The 15,008-nt window shown below is 37.5% G+C and overlaps 1 long non-coding RNA gene across 5 annotated transcripts; it reads right to left on the reverse strand.

Moving 5' to 3' along the window:
* Positions 1–335: 335 nt before the first annotated feature.
* Positions 336–8,394, reverse strand: LOC129347588 (uncharacterized). 5 transcript variants are annotated; one of them, XR_008599786.1, is made up of 7 exons: positions 8,234–8,394; positions 5,028–5,688; positions 3,924–4,175; positions 2,451–2,639; positions 1,612–1,809; positions 1,309–1,475; positions 336–488 (listed from the first exon to the last, which is right to left on the reverse strand). It is a non-coding gene; the product is annotated as an uncharacterized LOC129347588 (long non-coding RNA). The 5 variants fall into 5 exon arrangements; XR_008599788.1 differs by lacking the exon at positions 3,924–4,175 and having other exon boundaries at positions 337–488; positions 1,366–1,475; positions 8,234–8,393; XR_008599784.1 differs by lacking the exon at positions 3,924–4,175 and having other exon boundaries at positions 337–488; positions 8,234–8,393.
* Positions 8,395–15,008: the final 6,614 nt, after the last annotated feature.

Below are 15,008 nucleotides of genomic sequence, written 5' to 3' on the forward strand. Positions count from 1 at the left end.
TCACAACAGTGCAATCATCGAAACTGGGTTTGAGACACAGCTATAAAATCTAAACTATCACATTCCACATCAACCACAAAGTAAGAAAATATCATTAAGGGACAGACAGATCCTGTGCTATGGAGGCTGAGAGTTGCATATTTACCCAGCTCTAGTGTGAAGGGAAGGAACACATGCAGACACTGCTCTCCATAGCTTATGCTTGCATATTGTTGGCATACATTATCACAAATCATAATGTGAAAGCAGATGCAAATAGACATTTAGCAATACTAAGCCAAGCTTAGAACAAATTTTATCTTTGTACAAATCCTTAAAAACTGGAAGGATGAAATTCTAATTACATTAACATTCTGCATTTTGTTGACCAAGCATGATGCAATCCATTCCACTTCTCTTACCCCATTTCTCTCATAACAAACACTGCCAGTGGGAACCTGACCAGGTGCAGACTTTCCATCCAAATGCAATGGGATAGATGAGACAACCTGCAGGCAGAGGGCAAAAATTTCAGGTGGAGGCCATGAACACACTGCTTTGACAATCCAAGTGTGAATATCGATTGTATTTATTTGGCCCCATTAAAATATTTCTCAAGATGTGATAGTTGAAATGGCTGAATTTCAAACAATACAGAACATGCATATCAAGTGTCCAAGATGTAATGGTTTCATGAACATGATTGTAGTATAAATGGAAAATCTTTATACTATGTCAAGTCTCTAGCATGTTGATAACCGAGTGAACAAGCTAAGAAATTAATAAAATGCTGCTCTGAGGAGACACATTGTGCTCTGCATGGCGAATTTGATTTATTTGTTTGTATCCATTTCAACATAAGTGGCATTACTAGCATGTTGTGAATTGTACATCACCAATATATCAAGCACAAAAGTCTGGCGTGGGATGTCTCTGCCTTACCCTTATAATCTTATGTTAATGATGCAGCAGTCCAGCTCCCTGACTCTTTACAGCCATGTATCAGAAATGTACTCTTTAAGATTGTTTTTAGTCTGAACCTAACCGAGATTAATGTACAGACAAAAATTACGCTAATCATTTGGCCATATTTGTTCCGACGTTCAACACCTCAAGTAAACATGCATGCCAGCAACAACAAGCCATCTGAATTTCAAATGAACAGTGCATATTGATGGAAAAAGAGATTTCGTACTTTGATTCAGGATCACAAGGGGGGAGACAATTTACACTGTACTAAGAAAAACATCCTCTACCCAAAAAACACAATGGCCCATATAAATGTTGACAGACAAGGACATAACCAAAAATAAAATGGTGTTCCTTAACTGGATGAATATAACCATGCAGCACAGTAAAGGGATAGGCGTGCAGGTCTGGCCCCACCTGGCCCGAGATCCGTTCCTCTGGCAGCACCTCTGGCTTTATCTTTAGCAGCTTCACTGCTATGGGCTTGCCAGTGCGCCTGTCAGAGGATACCTCAAACTCTACATCATCTGATGAGAGACAGACAGGAAAACAAGTTATCACACTTCCAATGACACAGGAACAATTTAAGTTTCAGTAATTTTTCTTTTCAAATAGTGATGTCTGGAAGTTTAAGTATCCACCCACAAGTCCAAAGCCTCTCACCTCCTATTTTAAGCTCCTGCAAGTTGCCATTGTACTGGGAGCAGTGGAAGAAGAGGCGAGCCTGACGTTCGGAGCACTGGATGAACCCATAGGAAGTCAAGAGCTTCTCCACAAACCAGTCTCTCTAATGCCAGGCCCTGTGCCGTTGGCGTACGCAGTGTGCCCATTGTTATGGAGCATTCCTGGGTCAAAACTCATCTGAAGAAGAGGAGAAGCAAGTGTTAAAATGCATCCACTGATGGATCAACAGAAAGGAGACACAAGGAAAAAAATGTAGACGCATTTTGATGCAGTGTTTGATGTCGACCTTTTAAAAAAACACAAGAAAAAAAGAACAAGAAAAAAACAATCATGCAAGTATAGCACACTTCAGAGGAAGTGGGGGAGGAAAAAAGAAAACGCAAAGCTACATTAAAGCCTTCCAGGTCTATTCAGTCATCCGTGGCAAACATACATTCATTTCAGGAGGATTTATACCACTGACAAAACAGAAACTATAACACTGTGTGGTACTTTGTTGTGTTATACACAAAAAGCTGCAATTCACTTAATTTCTTCAAGCAACTTGAAACCCAAAACATCTAGGCAATATCAAAAGTTTGGAGAAATTTCATGCAAATCTGGTTAGACAAAGGCTTGAGCCATTTACCTACCTATCAAACAACTAGTGTCGATGCTGGAGTATCAATAAAAACTCACTGATAAAAATCTGCTGGAACACCCTGGTTATACTTGTTTTTCACACAACTACAATCCATGCTGTTAGCAAAAGTCACGACACACCAGCAGCTCACAGATCTGTCAAGTCAGTATGGGCACCACCGAACATGCCCTCTTACTGATCTCTGATACAAGGGAGTCCGCTTGTGTTTTTTATTTCCTGGGTGGGGATGGCAAGAGACAGAGCAGGAACGAGGGATATGCATGGGACCAGTGGAGGTAGAAGCGGCAGGGTCAGTGTTGCGAGCCGCTGGAGGTTCAGAGGAGCCTCTTTCCATTTCTGACACTGGGGATAAGACTTGGATGTGCTGTTGGGAGGAGGCAATGTCACTGGGTTTCACATTTTTTAAAGAAAATTACACTTTAATACAAATTGTTGCGTTATTACGCAGAACCAGTTGCTTTCTTGCATTAGGTTATGAAATACTGTCCAACTGATCCCACTATGTCTCCTGATATTTCATACAACATCCTGTGTTTGTCCGTGCATCACCTTTGGAGGACAAACATTTCTCCAGTTTGTCAGTTTTCTGAAACTCATCACCATCAACTAAACCCCTGACAAAAACCATCACACCTAAATACCAGGCAGAAAAACATAAGGTCACTCAGAAATTATGGTTCTACAACCATAACAATTGCAATTCAAAGGACCAATCTATAGCACTACAATGTGGATGGAAACACGAGTGAATTCAAACATGAACGGCTCCATGGAGAAAGCAAACTATGAACTAAAAAGATCAGTCAACATCTTGGGACAGCCAGTTAAGGTGAGGTGGTTTAAGTGCAGTGTTGCAAATGTTACTCAAGGTCAAGTAAAAGAAAACTACTGAAGATGAAGAATCAGAAAATGCAAATGACAGGTCAAATAGCATTGCATCTACAGTGGACAGAGAGTTGGTGATGATTATGGGTTATGTGGGGGGTCCCAGAGCAGCCTCTTCTGTTAGGTCCTGCACTCCACTATCACAAGAACTACTTTTGATGCAAGACATAACATATGTGAGGTTTTTTTTTTTTTTTTTTTTTTTTTTACACTTTAACGTATTTTAACATACAACATTAAAGACGCGAGTACATAGGCAGCATGCCTGAGTGTTTTGTTGCCAGTGCAATGATTATTCTGAAACATACATCTTAAAACATTTCGGCCACAAATAGAATGAAGAGTTTTAGTTGAGTGCTGATGGGTGAATACATTATTTACCAACAGTTTAAATTACTTACCAATTTTCCTCAGGACCAACTTGTATTTGTGTTGCCTGATTAGAGCAAAGTTATTTCCGAGCATTAATTAATAAAATTTGGTCATCTCATGGTCCTTATAGATTTTTTTTTTCCGGATTGTGATGTAAAGTAAAAATAAGGATGAAAAGAAAAATACTGTCGGGAATTGTGAAAAATACCAAAGTCCTAATCAGCGGAACACCTCTCACCCTGCAATAATATAACTAGTAGAGGCTAGTCTCGGGAGCCTGAAAAGGATGAAAAAGGTTAGGCCATTCACAGCAAAGATGCAGGGCAAGGTGGGTGGATGGGTGCTCGATGGGGTGGGGCACGTAGAAGAGAGGTGGGAAGGTGAAACTTACGGATCGGCCATATGGCGACAGGCTGAGTCCGACAGGGGAGGTGCTGCTCAGGTCAGCGCTAACAAACGCGGTGGGTGGCGACGCAGGCAAGGTAAATTCAACAAAGCCTTTCCAGGGGCTGCCCATATTTTCCCATAAACTCGGACCAAACTTGCTTGAGCACTTGCTGAACTTGATTACTTGTCTGAATGTTTTTGCTTGACTGTTAAGTACTATTCTTATATAACCACCCAATGATACACCGCTGGATGTCTGCAAGGGTGAAGAGAGGAACAAACATAACGGGTAAGGTAGATATGTCAGCCAGTGTGCCAAGTGTCACAAACAAAGGAAAATAGCTGTGGGCTTTAATCCCCAGGGAGGGTTGAAAAGGCAAAAATCAGGAAGGATATGACTTGAAAACGACAGAATAGGGAAAAGGTGCAGGTTGCGTGTGGGAAGACAATCAATTGTCCGACTTCAATAATCAGTTTAACCATTTGGAGGTGGTGGCGGTTCAGTTCAGGTGGCTTATGTGAAGTTTCAGGAAGCGTTATCTTTAGCAAATGGCAAAAGAGGTCACTACGATAGCAGAATCACATTTTCAACTCAGTAGCACTGACTACACTTAAGGGATATGTAACTGTGCGCAAGGAGCAATAAATACACAGGGTTCATTTTCCACCAAGCACTCTAGCAGTTGTTTTCAATACGATGTCCCTCTTTCACCTTAAATGTGTACTAATCTGTGAATGCAGTTACTGCAAATAAACACTGAAGATGCTGCCTTTTAAATTTTGACAAAGCCAAAATGATGAGGTGAGAAATTTTGATCAATATCAATAATATTTTTTATTTTTTTTAAAAAGGAGCACATGTTTGTCAGAGTTGACTGCTTAGACAAATGAGGAGGACAAACACACCGTTATTTGTGTTCAGTGATAAAAAGCAAACAACCTCTTCATTGCTGCCCCAAATCAGTGCAGCTGTCCAAACTGAATGAGAATTAAATGTTACACAATCTGCTTTTAAATATTTGTATATCACTGTATAACATAAGTAAAAGGCACAGTTGACACTAACGAAAAGGTTCCTTGTTTTGAAGGGACTGAAACTGAGACCCACCTTTATTTGTCGTCTTGTATCTTGTAATTCTCAGGATCTCGATGGCTTTGCAATTGTTGCAGACCTCTTCACGCACACAGTTGAACACACACACTTGTTACAGGTTTCTGGCACAAGTTCTAGATGTTTGTATAAAGTAAAAAAGGGGGAGAAATCGAGCGCAAAAAAGGCAAACGCAGGTGCAATAACACTGCTCAGAAAAAAATACAATGAAAACAGAGGGAAGAGAAGAGGGGGGGAAAATGGGGGAACTATGGGGGAAAAAACTAGCAGATAGCAGCCCACTCCACACCCCGGTGGTGAGTCGGCGGTGTAGTGAGGATGAGGAGGGCAAGGAGCAGCGTTGGGACGTGTGCTTTGTCAAAGCTGTTGAGTAGGCACAAACTTCTGGTTTCAGATCAGTTATTGTATTTTTTTAGAATATACTTGGGCATAGGATTGCTTCTTTTCTATGTTTCTGTAGGGCTGATGTGCGTATTCTTTGGTCGTTTCAGGATTTGGTTCCTTCTTGTGTTTTAAATCCTTGAAGTGATCCTTTTTTCGCCACGTGTCTTCAGTGTTGCAACTTTGTTTTGGGAGGTTTATCTTCAGTTTCTTTGTTGTGATCTGAACTTGAAGCAGTTGCGGATGGTACAAAAATTCTGTTCTGTTTCACTTCATACTGTTGGGCAAAAAGAAATCTGATTAGATACATCTATCACTTAAACATCACAGAAACAATTTAGATTTAACACAAAATGTCTAAGGGTTCCAAGAGTCTACAGTGAGGCAAATAAATTTAATGACACTATCAGCTAATAAGAATTTCAGGTTTTCTGTGATATGAAATGGCATAACAAACCCAAGCACTGACCTGAAATTTTAGAAGTACACAAGTATATTTACTCCCTCATGCCCATACAAAAATAAGTTTTCCTCAGAAGCCTCTAAATACAGTGCATAATGCCAGGCAGCTGGCAAGAGCTGTAGATCAACAAGTCCTTGTGCATGCTTGAAGAGCAAGCTATGATATTCATACCAACATTTCAGACCAAGGCCCTCTTTATTCATTCAGTGCTCGCCTGTTTTGGACACCACCATGCACATGTTTGGTGTGCAGGTGAGTCTCATCTTGCAACCAAGATGAATACAGACTGTGTGTAAGCATGCATGTGGATTTTTTTTTTTAAATTTAGTTAGAAACTCAGAAAGTGACCATCATCAGTTGGTTATAGTAGAGTGTTGTTGACCTAAATACCAAGCTGCTTGAGCCAACCCAGGACACATGATACCTGTTCTGCTGTAACTGTGTCGCAATGCCTCCAGTTGTAAAAAGGTTCAAATAGCATTCCTAGTAGTAGCGTGTTTTTTTCCCCAAATGGGATTCCTTGGCATTCATTTCATTAACAAACAAGCACTTGTGAGGATATTTTCAAATTCAGGTTTAATACTAAACTCACTAGTGCTGAAAGTATACATCCTAGTGGCAGCACAAAGAAGTCAGTTACCACGAGATGGATTGTGTAAGTGTGCTAAAGGTTATGAGCAACGAACAGAGACGGCGCTTCTGTGAAAATAACCTTGGAAAAGATGGGATTTTCTGCTCCCCCTTTTTCAGCTTTTGGTGACGCAGAAAGAGGAAAAACAGTAGACCCACGAAACCACCAGGAGGCCGTTTAAGCACTTTCTGATGAGCAGGAAGCTACAGTTTAGCTTGCAAATCATTAAACTACAAGCATTAAGAAACTCGCGGTCTACCGCAGAATAGTTATTAAATGTCATCCTGCTTAGTATCGCAGGCCTTAACACTACGGCGCTACCCTGCTCTGGGCCCAAACAACAACCGCCCTGAGAGGACCAACCATGTGACTTCCTAGCAATCCGCTATCCTCAGCTGGAACAGTTAATATGGCCTGATCCAACACGTTGCGGCATGCGACGCCATCGGAAACGTCACTTTTCGGCTATCCAGTAGATTTCGCAACACATATCAAACTCTAAAATATGCGCCGAAACAATAGAAGACGGGCTACTGTTCATTTTTTGCAGCTAGTTAAACACAGTAACAAACACCGCAGCCGTCAAGTATAAATCTCGAAATGACCTTGTGTGGACAAATAGAACCTGGCAGATTAGCATCTTGCTAACGCTAAAGTCGTAAACAGGCGATACTCAGGGCGTCTCCGAGTCTTAGGGGGGAATTAATTCAGTGCGACAGGATACATAAGGCATTTTAGATATTTGGTCATTCTCAACAATTAACTAAAAAGCTCAAGAGCTTCCGAGTATCTTATCAGAAAGTTAATGGTAAGTAGCTAAGCAGCCTGTCACGTTACTCTAGTGCAGACGTGCATTCCAATCTCAATTCAGACAAATTACATTTGAATTTTTTTTTTTTATCGTTTAATCTAAACTGTTCACACCGAGTAGAAGCTCTGTCGTGGCTTGTTACACTGAGAGCAAGGGAAGGAAATTCGGCCCTGACGTGACAAAGAAATAATAGTTCATTTTTGTATAAAAATCACATTTTGATAGCACTGCGCTGTTTCCCTACACGGGTTATCACTGAAAACTGAACAGACAAACGCCGAATTTGGAAAGTGACTGTAAGCGGCAAGACAATACTTCACCATTCGTAACTATATGGCCCGTGTTCACTTGCGGTTAATTAAAGTCGACATGAAACAAAACTGAATTTATTCACTGAGTTGACAACTGAATCGATAACTAATAACTGAATTGATAACTGAATTACAGTGTTATCGGTGCTAACGGCACGAGGACGTGACAACAAAGAAGCTACGTAGAGCTGTCAGAGGCTCGTGTTCTATTGTATTCAGGTGCGGCTTTTGCCTCTAATGTTTAACACATCAGCTCCACACAAGAGCTACCTCTCTGGTACACTGGGATATGTTTAGGAAACAACGACACGGGCTTGTTTATTTAAACCGTCAAAGATGTAGCTAGGTTCTCCGCAATGCTAAGTGGCTAATAGCGGCTACAGCTAGCTAGCATGCTGCTACACTCCGTGGCCCAATGCGTGGTGATTTATGTTGAGGAAAAACACGGCGGCCCCACCCAGGCCCGGGCTCTGCGTATGACTACGTCCTAGATAACCTGTTTACTTGTAAAGACTCACTGGATAAGAAATATAAAATGCCTAACAGTAACATTACAATTAAATGTGTGAACTGTTTCGCTAAACAACAAAATTTATAAAAACTCACCCCAACAGCTTTCAGCACTGTCACCAGCGCCGCTAGAAGCAGCACGGCACATTACGTAGTGATCAGGGAGGCGGCTATCGCGAGATTTGGCAACGGTAGCTTCACCAGAGAGCCTGAAGTTGAGATGGCCACCATATGGCCACTGCATCAGCTGGTCCCGCAATGATCCACGGGAGACTTAGCAAAAAGTTCTGTTGTCGATATATTTATCTATAACTGTAACTATTTGATTGTATTGCTAACTAGTTTAGAAAACAGATATATAAAAGTCATCCAGCCTTGTTACTGAAAATGTGTCATGAAGATATTTACCATCTTCAGGCACACAAATCAGTGCGTATCCTTCATTTAATTCGCTATCAGCGTCTAGTCTCTACTAAAGTAGAGCTTCTGAGGCCACATGTTGCAGTTTAGGGGTGTATTCAAGAATGAAATCCATCGCAGGGGAAATGCAGCAATTCTTCTGAACTGAATCTTCAGATTTTATCTTTGATTAAACGTGTGGAGACTGTATATATATATATATATATATATATATATATTATATATATATATATATATATATATACAGTCTCAAAACTGCTGAGAGCAATCATCTGTTTGGAATCATCACTGGGCCGTTTGCAGCTTAGTCACTTAGATAGCAGAACAGACATTTTAAAGAATTTAAATAATGGGTACTACAAATTGCAAACTATTTCAAGTTCCCATGCTACCTTGATTGATTAATGACTTCAAAATAATTGTTTGAGGTGTGAAAGTGTAAAACTACTTAAAGTTAGAGATAAATCAACTGAACTTGAGAAAACAAGTTTAATAAACACATCAGTTTGAATTACCAAATCACATTCACAGTTCTTACAATTATATTTGCTTTCTTTGTTCTAAATTTAAAGAGATTCTTCTTCAGTTAACTCTGTAAACTTACAATCTCTGTTGTTGAAGCCACATTTAGATGAAAATCAGCACGAAGATGATCTGTGAGGCTGCTCACAGTCACAGTGAAATAAATTAGAAGTCTACAGGGACTGAGAAGGACTGAATTCATACTAGTGTATGTTTTGGACTGCACAGTAGCTTGGTGCTTAGCACTTTCACCTTGCAGCTCAAGGATCCCTGAGTCGCATCCCGGCCTTCCTGGGATCTTTCTGCATGGACTTTGCATGTTCTCCTTGGATTTCCCCGGGTACTAAGGCTTCCTCCCACAGTCCACAAAACATACTGACGTTAACTGGTAACTCTAAATTGTCCGTAGGTGTAAATGTGAATGTGTTTGTTTGCCTGTATATGTAGCCCTACAATACACTGGTGACCTGTCCAGAGTGTCTCCCTGCTTTTTGCACTGTATTGTCATTGTAGCAATTATCATTTCTGCACTCCTGTGTTTATATATTCTTTTAATATGTGTAAATATCTGTATATACTTTTTGATTTGTATTTATTTTTATTACTACTGTTATTTTTCAATTTATTTTTATTATTTTTTTTTCTATTTTTTTCCTCATCTTCTTTCTATAGCTATTTTATTATTCTCTTTCCTTATTCCTAGGGTGACACCAACAGCCGAATCCACATTCCTTGTATGTTATGTACGTTCTTGGCTATTTAAGCTGATTCTGATCAAATTTCAAATTTGCGACTGGCTTGAGCCGCAGGTAGTGATGGCTGATCGAGGCTTTGTTGAAGCTTCGACACTTCATTCAAAACATGGTTCATTACTCGAGGCCTCAATGACACACAGTGCTCGAGTAGGACATCTAGTGGTCAATAATATGAAGTGCAATCAAGACGTGGTCGTTGGTTCATGGATTGTTTTGGATTTGATTCGCCATGCACACATTCCTGTTTGACTACACTAGATGATTGTATGGGTTGTAGTGGACACAAAAATAATATTACTAGTAATAATAATAATGACAATAACTATTGAAGAGCATGTTTCTTATTTCCCATGTTTGTCTGTATCCCTATATACTCTTTGCTTATATTCTGTGTTATGAAACATTTAAACGGTGCTGCTACATTCATGAGATGCTCTACAAATACAGACTGATGTCATTTTCACATGGGGCTGGTGCAAATAAAAATTTTATGGATTATTATGGATTTTGGCAAAGTATTTCTTGGGGTTTATTGGTAAAGAGGTCAGTAAAGAGGGTGTGCTTATGTAACTGGTTATGAGGTTTTATTGAGAAATAATTTATCAACAGTTTTGGGACCACTCTTCCCTCTAAGCTGCGCGCGATACTTTTTTTTTTTTTTTTGCGCATTTATCATCTTTTTTTTTTTTTTTTTGCCATTTTCGAGTTTTTTTTAACTTGAGTCTCGACTCGATCGTTTTTCTCAGGAGGTTGGACTTTAGCCTTTGTGCTGGAGGGTTGAACCCTCAGTTCCAAGACTTTCAAAGCCTCCAGACCTCCCGAGTCCTCAGGACCTGAGCTTTCACACAGTCTGAGGGCTGAAATTTTCTAAGTCCCACAGTAGTTCTCTGTTAGATTGAACTTCCAGACAGTCCAAGGACTGATATCTTCTAAGTTCCTGAGTAGTTCTCTGTTAGTTTGAACCTTCACACAGTCTGAGGACTGAAATCTTAAAAGTTCTTGAGTAGATCTCTGTTAGTTTGAACCTTCAGACAGTCTGTTAATGTTTCGATTAAATCTTTAAGGTTTTTCTTTTTAAATGTTTTACCACCTTTTAATGTTTAATTTTCTTTTTAAATACTTCATTGTATTTTCAGTGTAATTCCTATTTGAACTTTTATTGTCTTTAAGATATAATTTTCTAATTAAACATTTAATTTTTTAATTAAATGTTTTGTCTTTTTTGGATAGGTGTAGTGAGAGACAGAAAACAGGGGAGGACTTGCAGCAAAGGGCCATGAGCGGGACTCGAACCCGGGACGCTGCGTCAGGGACCAGCCCCTGTACATAGGTCACCCGCTTAACCCGTGGAGCTATACGGGTACCCTTGTTTTGTCCTTTTAGGCGTTTAATAATCTGATTAAATGTTTTGCATTTTTAAAAATGTTTAACATTCTTCTTGTTTAATTGTATTTTTTAAATGTTTAATGATGGAAAATACTTTATCTGTAATTTCTAATATTTGTATTTTAAAAATTTTGTTTAATTTCATAACGACATGTATTGTATGTTGTCGAATTATCTCATTCGATATTTTGTCTGTTTAATATAATGTAATGTAATTTAATGTTTAACTCTATTAAACAGACAAAATATCGAATGAGATAATTCGACAACATACAATACATGTCGTTATGAAATTAAACAAAATTTTTAAAATACAAATATTAGAAATTACAGATAAAGTATTTTCCATCATTAAACATTTAAAAAATACAATTAAACAAGAAGAATGTTAAACATTTTTAAAAATGCAAAACATTTAATCAGATTATTAAACCCTTAAAAAGACAAAACATTTAATTAAAAAATTAAATGTTTAATTAGAAAATTACATCATAAAGACAATAAAACTTCAAATAGGAATTAAACAGAAAATACAATGAAGCATTTATAAAGAAAACTAAACATTAAAAGGTGGTATATGTACATATAATTTAATTATATTTAATGTTTAACTCAAACAGACAAAATATTGAATTAGATAATTCAACAACATACATGTCATTATGAAATTAAACAAAATTTTTAAAATACAAATATTAAAAATTACAGATAAAATATTTTCCATAATTAAACATTTAAAAAATAAAATTAAACAAGAATATTAAACATTTAAAAAAATGCAAAACATTTAATTAGATTATTAAACCTTTAAAAAGACAAAACATTTAATTAAAAAATTAAATGTTTAATTAGAAAATTACATCATAAAGACAATAAAACTTCAAATAGGAATTAAACAGAAAATACAATGAAGCATTTATAAAGAAAACTAAACATTAAAAGGTGGTATATGTACATATAATTTAATTGTATTTAATGTTTAACTCTATTAAACAGACAAAATATTGAATTAGATAATTCAACAACATACAATACATGTCATTATGAAATTAAACAAAATTTTTAAAATACAAATATTAAAAATTACAGATAAAATATTTTCCATAATTAAACATTTAAAAAATAAAATTAAACAAGAATATTAAACATTTAAAAAAATGCAAAACATTTAATTAGATTATTAAACCTTTAAAAAGACAAAACATTTAATTAAAAAATTAAATGTTTAATTAGAAAATTACATCTTAAATTTCTTAAATCTTTGTAACAATAAATTTTTAAAAAAGTTTTATTGTATTTTTTTTTGTTTGATTTAATTGCTTTTTGTTATGTAGTTTATTTCTTTAATTTTCTTTTTCTGTCAAGATTTTAACCCCAACCTTAAAAATGAAATAAACCCTTAAATCACAATGAAAATACTTCTGTTGTCACAATCAGGAGTCAGTCAATTATTCAGTTTATCAATTCAACTTTATTTGTTTGGCACCTTTTACACAGATGACAAAACTAAACAAGCAAAGAGAAAAAACTATGATTAAAACTCAAAAACATAAAAAAAAAACAAACAAAAAAAAAAAAAAAACATTTAACATGGTAATAAAACATGTTGTGTCCAGGGGATGGAGGGAGTTTATTGAAGTCTTCTTGGGCTCACATGGGAAATCATTTAACATATAAACTTGATATTCAGTCTAAGAAAACTGCAGAGCGACAGAAGAACCAACAATATCTCCTGTTTTCTCCTTTAATGAGTCGACTCTTCTTGTGTTTTCAGACCAAAGAACTACAGACTCTTCACAACCTGCTCAAACTCTTGGTACAGGACCTCACCACACAGGTCAAGAAGGTTTCCGTCTCATTTCTACTCTGAAGCTCACCTTCTCCTGCTCAAACTACTGACAAATGTTTCTGCTGCTCTAAAGTCTGGTCTCCAGAACTTCCTAAAAACTCTCAAAGTCTCTTCTGCTGCAGGTTGCTTTGTAGAACTGTTCCAGAAAACCTCACTAAACCACATGGAGGAGCCTCAAGATAGTCGTCCAAATGAAACCGTACAAAAACCAAACTAGCACAACCCAAACGCTAAAGTCTCCTGCAGCCTACCAGAGAACCTCTGAGAACAGAGAATCAGGACAGGAACTCCTACCTTCTGGACAATCAACATCGGTTCTCAAACAAGAACACAGAATGTGTCTGACCAAAAACCTCTAAAGACTCACTACAGCCAAGATAAAGACACAACTCAGCTGCACCAAATCCACTAATCACTGCACACATTAGCACCACGTGATAACTGTGGCTAAAGAATCACCTTTACCAAGACAACTATCCAGTACAAAGCCCTAAAACACACCAAGAAACACTTTAAAGACAATTTTACTGCTGGAAGCTGCAAGCCAACGCCTAAAGAACAAACTGAAGCAACGGAACCAAACCCGGTTCTGTGGTGAAGAGAAACAGAGGAAATGTTTGTCTGCAGCTAAATGAAGCAGGAAGACACTGAGCTGCTCAGGTGTTCCTGATAACACCAAGCAGCCACCTGGACAGCCAATAGGAACACAGCCATCTGGACAGCCAATAGGAACACAGCTTACTGGAAGTCCAGAGGGTGGGGTTAGTCAAGGAAATTTAATTTAAAGTTGAAGCAGAAAGTTACCAAAGAATGTTGAAAACCACCTTCTGATCCCTGAAATCTCTGAGTTTTCACACAAAGAACGCCTGAACATGTCAAACTGGTTCCATAGTAGAACCATCATTGTAAAAACGTCATAGTATGGTGTGTTGCTCAAAAAACATTAGGACCCGGCTGTCAGGGGACAAACATGTAAGAAACATGAGAACAGAGAGAACCCAACCAGTAGGTCACAGTTTATCATCATCTAATCATCTCCTGAAGTCCATATGGTGAGAGACATCAGTATCTGGTTGTTCATTTACCAGAGGATGCTTATAATCATGCTGATGTGGTCTGTACTCTACAGTATTTTAGTGACTCAATAAATGCCTAAGTTGTTTTTTTTAATGCTTTTTAGTTTTTAATAAACATTTAATAGCCTTTATGTAATCAATAAATGGCCTTTGCCTATCTTAAGAAAAACTCACTCAGAATTCTGATATGTTAGCAGTACTAAATAAATCAATAAATACATGCATACACACAAAAATAAGTTAATACATTAACTGTGTTAAGATAAGATTTAGATTTTAAAAAAAGTTGTTTATGTTTTTGCAGAATCCAGTATTACTCACTGGTTGGTCATTACATTTTATTAGTTTGATTTCACTGTTTAAAATGATGCCACCTCTTTTCAGACAGAACCTGTGATAATAAAACAATACAAAATTTTTAGTTCCGTGTTAATAAAGCACTTAAAGCTTTAAGTATGGCTAAATGCTTTTTTCAAAATTAAATATATCACTCCTTAGGTGGTAGTGGCCCCAAGTTCAGTAAAGTTGGAAAGATATTCACAGATTCGGACTTCCAGCATCAATAACTCATTAGATATAGGTTGTCAAAACATAAACGGTGCCTCTTTCCCATTGTTGCAAGGCAGACAATGTGCTACAAGCCCAGTTTTATCAAAAGTAGCTGTCTTTCAAGCTACAGGAATAACATTGGTGTCTATGGAGTGAACAGGGTCCGTCTGCAATTTGCAAAACCGCTGCAACAGTAAAGAGAGACAAATATTCAATAACTTCACTCTTCTACATTGTAGTGTCACTAAAATCACTGCAGCCTTCAACTGGCTCCTGTTGTCAAAGTGTTTTAACAGAAATGTAAATGCTGTAAT

The sequence above is a fragment of the Amphiprion ocellaris genome, chromosome 19 (genome assembly GCF_022539595.1).
Source record: "Amphiprion ocellaris isolate individual 3 ecotype Okinawa chromosome 19, ASM2253959v1, whole genome shotgun sequence".
In the NCBI taxonomy this organism is placed as follows: domain Eukaryota; kingdom Metazoa; phylum Chordata; class Actinopteri; family Pomacentridae; genus Amphiprion; species Amphiprion ocellaris.